We start from the raw sequence: 6980 nt of genomic DNA on the forward strand, positions 1-6980 counted from the left end.
GCTTTTCTTTCTCTTTACAAGTCATTCTCCACTTATTTACTTGTCATCGTTCTTTCCGTTTTCACTTTGACAGGGAGTAGTATTATTTTCACCAAGATGGGGGGAACTGGAGCCGGTCCACTTTCATCAAGGCTTGCTGGAGATGTTGGATGCTGTAGCTGACACTGCTGCTTATTGGTGCTCTGTTCTTGGATTTGGATGTGTTGCCACTTGCCAGGAGGAGGCTTGAAGCAGAGTATCTGGAAGAATAGCAGATATGTTGATCAAAACCTTTATCTTAGCTTTCTGTCTACTACTTCCTTATGTCATTAGATAAAAAGATCATTAGAGACACCGGCTTTGGAGATATGCAGCTTACAATTTCTTCCTAAACTCAGAAATGCTATGCTAGTGTTACAAAGGGCTGTTTTGTGGATGTTGTTGGAGTAGTGTAGTTTTCTGTATTTAACTTAGTTTTGTGTAAGGTATAATTTGATCTTTAGGCCTCTAGTGCTTGGTTCCTACAAATCTTACAGTGCAGATGAAGTGTTAATGTTCTTCATGCATTCTACTCAGTAGATGGGAGTTTAACTGACGATGTATTGAGAGTTTTTAGTCGAATATCCAATTCTGTGCCCAGGCTCATCTGCACCCGGTGAGCAGTGTCATCTACAGCATCCAACATCTCCAGCAGGCGTTGACAAAAGTTGACGGGGTCTGTTTGTAGTGGGCATGGACAGTGTACTGTAGGCCTGTAGGTCTTCCTTGGCAGTAGCACTTTGCAAAAAGGATCCTTAGTCAGTTGCAACCCTTAATTAAGTACTCCAACTTAGCATAAGCTCTGTTCCCAGTCCTTAGGTTAGAATCATCACCGAGTGTTGGCCAAGGACATGTTTCTTTGCTTTTCTTTCTCTTTACAAGTCATTGTCCTCTGATTTACTCCAACTATTTTCACCAACGCCTGCTGGAGATGTTGGATGATGTAGCTAACACTGCTGTGTGTTGGTGCTCTGTTCTTTGGGTAGAGATGTGTTGCCTGGAGGAGGCTTGAAGCAGAGTATCCCGGAGACTAGCAGATATGATGATCGAAACTTTTATCTTAGCTTTCTGTCTCTACTACTTCCTGATGTGATTATTAGATGAACGATTATTGGTTGAACTCTGTGCTTTTTTGTTTGGACCCTAGGCCATATAGGTCAAGGACGAACCGCACTGCTGTTGTCTGGAATCTTAAGTTTGGACGTGGAGCATCCACTGCACTGTAGCTTTTTTGTTGATTGGGTACCTCTTTCTCCACCAGCCAGCCAAGGGACGACACGCCCTCTCCCACTGCTCTCCACACTCAGTGCACTCAGGGCATGGGCGTCTCTTCAATCAACACTCTGACACGTATCATATACCCCCGTCGTCCTCTCTCCCTTCCTCTCCGTTGCCTATTAAGACCACCACCACCCCTCCTCACACAGCAGCCACCAGTTCCACCCTCACCCTCTTCTACCCATTGGAAATCGCAGCTCTGAACTCATGTCCAAGCTCTCAAGCCTCTCTCCATCTCTCTCTTGCACCTAACCTAGTCTTCTTCCAGGTTTCAGCCGATCCCAACCATGTCGTCCTTCGCCCACCTCCTACTCTCACTCACCCTCATCTTCCAACATCTCACAAAGGCTTCTCCTAGCCATAAAAAATACATTCTCCTTTTGAGGCCACCCGCCGACACCGGCTGCTTCACGTGGACATCAGTCCATCCACAGCATGTGTACACTTCGTGGGTGTGACTCCGCTGACATAGTAGCCGGGATAGACGAAGCTATCAAGGATGGGGTTGATGTGCTCTCACTCTCCCTCGCCCTGTCTGTTTTTTATGTTAAATTCAGTCGAGACATGTCTGTAACTAGTAGGGTTTCCATGTCTGTAAAATAATTCAAGTTTGGACATGTAGCATCCATTCCTCTATAACTCTGTTACTTTGAAAATGTAAATGATTTGGTATCAGATCATTTGGTTCATATGGTTTGCTTACATCTATATGGAAACATGCAACACTATGTTGTTTGGATACTGAACTATGCTGGTTGTCTTATGCTTTGTATTATTTATGGATTCAGCCATGTGGACATGCTCTTAGCTACAAATGTTCTGATGAAGGATGTGCGTAACTAAAATAATTGTGTTTCACTGAATTAGATGTAGATAAGATCTGAAAGGTTTTGAGATTTGTGTTTATTTTACGCCTGTATGCTCCGAAGTTACCTTAGTTTTGCCTTAGCATCATAAGACATACAGTGAGTCATATTATACATTTTCTTTGTTTGCTAGCTTACCAGGCCACCAGGAACATTTCTTTGTACAGCCAATTGTTCCTAATCTGCCATAAGATTATTCTACAGAACTAATGCCATGGTTTTGTCAGAAGTTGTATCCCTGTATCACTAATAATAATATGCATTGTAGCTCATGTAGTTCTGAGTTGATTTAATACTTAATTGTCCACCTCGATATAATCTGGGATGTTATTTTAAAACTCACTCTATAAGTTCCTGTTTATAAACTTCATGTACTCAAATTACTATTATCATTATTATTGGCTCACATCTTTATAAATCAGAGTTTCTGCATATCACAGTTATAAACATGCTCGTGATTTAGCTACATCTAGATTTAGCTTCATACAAAATATTTCCTTTTGACTTCAGGTACTTTTGAATTGTCAAAATTTGCTCATTTACTCGTGTTCTTTTCGGAACTGCATATATTCCTATGCAAAAGGATGCACAGTGTATGTATATATCTTGGCACACAAATTCTTGGACATGTATGCTCTTCAAGTTGTCAACTCAACTATCACATGGCATATGTGGTAAGCCATCTCATAATGAATCCAACAATAAGTTGCCAAAGATAAGAAAATGAAGGTAAAAGATAATTCTCTTATGTAGGGATAAGGCTCTCCTTTTCACTGTATATCTCAGATGCTTAACCAACAACAGCTAGAACAGGGTACAGTTAATGCAATTTCGAAAAAAAAACATGATATATCAAAATTGGCCAGAATATAGAAGTCGCCATTTTTTTTTAAATGATGGATAGGATGATCCTCTTCTTGTGCTTCGACTTAAGTGTCCAGACAAGTTAAACTTCTCTCGGGAAGAAAAAGCACCGTACCGTATTGTAGATGTCTGGTGACTGGAGGTTAAGTTAGTTTCGCTGAAGCCACTCAATCGGCAAGGTGATCCATGGAAAATTCTTGGACCATCCCCTGTATCTTAAAAGTATCTTGCCTTTTGGGTTGTTCTTGATGTCTATTTTATGGATAATGTGGTGATAACAAAACTGGCTTGCTTTTTTTTGTGAGATGAATAAAGAAACACGTTAAAACTAGACTGGAGTGCACATAGTTTTGATTTGATTTCCTGCAAGTAAAAGATGATGTCGGTAGCTGATGCATGTTATCATATTATGATAGTTTTCTTGATATAGTACGTGCAGTTCTCATGCATGGTTTGAAAAAGCATATTGTGCCAGCTTTATTATTTGAGGTTCCTCTGTTTCTGAATTTTGTAAATGATACTTTTATTCTTCTTAATGACATAGTTAGCCATCTGAAGTGATCTAAGGTGCCGCCCAGAATCTGGGTGGCGAAGGAACTTCTGTCAGCAGTGCACAAGAACAAAGGCATCTGCACAGGCTTTATTTTAGATGATGAGGACACTTCAAGATGATTAATGGTGTTGCCGATGCTACGAGAAATAGTGCATCATAAAGAAAAATTGAGTAACTATTGTGCATCTATTAGTTAGATATTGCTACTTTTTTTAGCTCACAGTACAGTCTGCCTTTTATGTTGTTGTGGGTGTTGCTGTTTTTAAGTTGTTCTGCACATACATGCCTTTGCAGATTAGTTTTTCCTTGATCATGGCACCCTTAAAATTATATAACTACAGTAAACATAAGATCTGCACATCTATGGGCTTCTTTTCTGCTAGGATAAAAGTTTTTTAGCATGCTTCAGTCATCTGAGGAATAAATTCTATGTAAACTGAGACACATTTTAATGCAGATAAATCGAATAAATGTTCTTTTGTACTAAATAAAAATTAGAACATACATGGACATTTATTTTCTTTCTACACAACAGTTAGTTTAAAAAGAAAATATGGTCAGGTGTACATGATAAAGAGATACAACATCTGAGAAACTTGTAATTATATTGCAATGTTTTGATATGGTTGCACATTCCTGTATTTTTTTTTTCAAGGATGCATCAAAGATTGACGCATCAGCAGCATAGATAGAAGGGCCCAAGAAGGGCAAAGGAGTAGTTACAAGCCACGGTTACACAACCACAGAGACAGAGGTCCACATGCGGATCACTCGCCACTATCCAACCTATCTACCGAACATGGGAGAGAGTCCGATTCCTTAAGCAAACCCGCAGCCCTCCAGTCCCTACCTTCTAACTCGATCCTCCTGAGCACGGCATCTGCCGAAGGCGAGGCACCATTGAACACGATGTCATTCATGTGCTTCCATAGCATCCAGGCCACTAGCGTTACCACCGTCCATGTTTCCTTCCTTAGGTGTTTTTGTGGGTTGAGGGACGTCCACCATTTCACTAAGGTCGCGTCTATCGTCGGCATCCAGGAGGGTCTGCCCCAAGCATTGGTAACGCCGGACCATACTTGACGAGCCAACACGCAGCCAAGCAGCAAGTGGTCGATTGATTCCTGCGCCTGATCACAGAAGGGGCATGCCGAGGGGTGAGGGAGCAACCTTCGTTCCAATCTATCTGCCGTCCAGCACCTATTTCTTGCAGCTAGCCAGACGAAGAACTTGCAAGAATTAGGAGCTCTCGATTTCCAAATCTGGGTGGCACCATCCGCCTCAATCCTGCCGGCGAAGAAAGCCCTGTAAGCCGACTTAACCGAAAACTGCCCCGAGCTCTCCCGAGCCCAGTAGATCCTGTCCTCCGAGCCGTGTGTGAGAACCACATCTTGCGTCTTGTCCACAAGCACCATGAACTCCCGCAGCGCGTCTGCACACATGTCCGGCGAGATGTCGAGCCACCAGCCCTCAGTTAGAGCCTGCCGAACAGTTTTCAGCCGGCCAGAACGCCTCACCAAGGCGTAGAGGTTGGGCGTCAGGTCCTCAAGTCTACCATCCCACAGCCACCAATCCGTCCAGAAGCACACCGACTCGCCATCCCCAATAGTGCATCTCGTGGCAGCCTTGTATAAACTCAAAGACTCATGCGAAACCTGCATGTTAAACTCGGCCCAGGGTCTAAGGGGATCGGTTCGTTGGAGCCACGGCCATCTGGCGCGCAAAGCAGTATTCATCAACCTCAAGTTGGGCACCCCGAGGCCTCCGAGGTCCTTAGGAGCGCAAACTCTGTCCCAGGCCACCAAACAATGTCCACCATTCACATCCCGACGCCCCTTCCATAGGAATCCACGACAGATCTTGTTGGCCGCGGTAATCATCTTTACCGGCAAGTCAATCGCCATCATAGCATGCATTGGCATGGAGGCCAACGTAGAGCGCAACAGCTCCAATCTGCCTGCGCGGAAGAGAAGCCTGGCCTGCCAAGCGGGCAAATGGTCGGCCATCCTGTCTATCATGTACTGCAGCTGCGCCGCCGAGACCTTACGCAAGGAAAGCGACAGCCCGAGATATCTGCAGGGCCAGTCCATGACCTGACACTCCAACTCGGCGGCAATCAGCTGAACTTGCTCCTCTGAGCATCTAATGGGATGGGCCAAGCTTTTGACCAGATTCGTACGCAAGCCAGACGCCGACCCGAAATCATGTAGCAGCATCGAGCAAGCCCTAAGGCTTAGCAGGTCCGGTTTGATGAATGTGACCACGTCATCGGCGTATATGGAGGTGTGTTGCCGGAAACCTGCGGCCGCCAGGGGCTGCAGCACACCTTCCCTCGTGGCCGAGCCTAGCAGATGGTGAAGAACCTCCATGACAAGGACAAATAAGAGCGGTGAAACTGGGTCACCTTGCCGCAGGCCCTGTCGATTGAAGATGACCTCCCCGGGTACGCCGTTCAGCAAAACCCTAGTAGATGAGGAGGCGAGCAGGCCAGCTATCCACGAGATCCACTTGGCCCCGAAGCCCACGTGTCGCAGCACATCCAACAGGAAAGCCCAGTCCACCGTGTCGAAGACCTTGGTAATGTCGAGCTTGAGCATCACCGCTTCTTTCTTAGACGCATGCAATTTCCTGGCCATCCCTTGCACCAACATAAAGTTGTCATGCAACCAACGTCCTCTGATGAAAGCGCTCTGGTGAGGTCCTACCAGACCCGGCATCTCATTGGCGAGCCGCGTCGCCAACACCTTGGCCGCCAGCTTAGGGAAACTATGGATCAAGCTAATCGGCCGAAACTCATGAACCTCCAAGGCGGCGGGGTGCTTGGGAAGCAATGTGATGAATGCATGATTGATGGAGGTAAGCCCACGGAAGTCCAATCTTTGAAGCGAAGCAAACGCCTCCATCACATCCTCTCCGATGATCGACCAGCAAGTCACGTAAAATCTGGCCGGGAACCCATCGGGCCCCGGCGCCTTGTCCAGCCCTTGCGCGCGTACTGCCGCCAGCACCTCCTCCTCAGTAAAATCACAGTCAAGGTTGGCGAGATCCTTGAGAGGAACCCCTATTGCCTCGAGATCTAGCGTGTACTCACGGTCGGTGGATTCCCCAAGCAGCTGGGCAAAGAAGGAGTCTATAGCACCCGCCATGATCTCGTGGTCAGTCGAGATCACGCCCTCCACCTTGAGCTTGGAGATATAGTTTTTCCGGCGCCTGTGACTGGCGTGAGCGTGAAAGAACTTGGTTCACACGTCTCCCTCTCTGAGCGGAAGAAGCCTGGCACGCTGCCTGGCAATCGTACGCTCCAGCGAGGCTAGCCCAAGCAGCTTGCGCTTGAGTAGTCTCCTGAGATCCATCTCCGCCGGAGACAGGGCCCTCCCCTCCATGGCAATATCCAAGCGCAA

This window comes from Triticum urartu, chromosome 1A (assembly GCF_056163025.1).
Source record: "Triticum urartu cultivar PI428250 chromosome 1A, HENAU_Tu73, whole genome shotgun sequence".
Classification (NCBI taxonomy): Eukaryota; Viridiplantae; Streptophyta; class Magnoliopsida; order Poales; family Poaceae; genus Triticum; species Triticum urartu.